Genomic DNA, 964 nt, shown 5'->3' on the forward strand with positions numbered 1-964 from the left:
ACAGGACAGCAGCACAGGACAGGACAGCAGCACAGGACAGGACAGCAGCACAGGACAGCAGCTACTTTGTGTCAAGAGGAAAATGCTCAACAGGTTTGGATTAAAGGCTAAGTGGATCCCTAGCACGGTGATGGAAAAATGTGTGTGTGTTTGTGTGTGTGTGTAAAACGTGGTGTGTGTGTGTGTGTGTGTGTGTGTATGTGTTTGAAAAAGATAACTTTAGCTGTAGACATGTCTAGAAGATCCCAGACTTTCCTATGCTTCTGAGACTGGCCTTCATCATCCACCTTTTACACTTAGTATTTAAGGGCCACCATCTTTGAGTGAAACTCTGTGGACCAAATATTTAATTTCCTTTATTCCCTTCTTCATGGTTTCACACGTGTTGTAAAAAGTTAATGAATCTATAAATTGCTCATTGGTTTGAAAAAAAGAATAATATAGCTAATGGAATTTTAATGAAATGTCAGTTCTACAGAGCTGTTGGCAAGCCCAGGATTGAAACACCTGGCACCAAGGTAGTCCAAACAGGGTGCCACCAGGTATGAAGGCACACAATGAAAGAAGTTCCAAGCAGCTTTATGTCTTAAGCATGACAAGATCTCTCCACCCTAGTCCTCAGAATCACCATGAAGTGACATCTGTCCTAGGGGAAATATGGCCATATTTGTCAACCAATTGGAAAGCTATTTCTGAAAAAAGGAAGATCACACACACAGACACACACACAGACACAGACACACACACACACACACACACACACACACACACACACACACGTTATTCCATGGGCTGAGACCAAAAGGACAAAAGGTACAGATGGAAAAACCCAGCACATCTGGGAGGAGCACAGCCACTGAACCACGGAACTTCACTCATCTGGAAAAACCCAGCACATCTGGGAGGGGCACAGCCACAGAACCACAGAGCTTCACTCATCTGGAAAAACCCAGCACATCTGGGA

Source organism: Microtus ochrogaster, chromosome 10, assembly GCF_000317375.1.
Source record: "Microtus ochrogaster isolate Prairie Vole_2 chromosome 10, MicOch1.0, whole genome shotgun sequence".
NCBI classification, from domain to species: Eukaryota; Metazoa; Chordata; class Mammalia; order Rodentia; family Cricetidae; genus Microtus; species Microtus ochrogaster.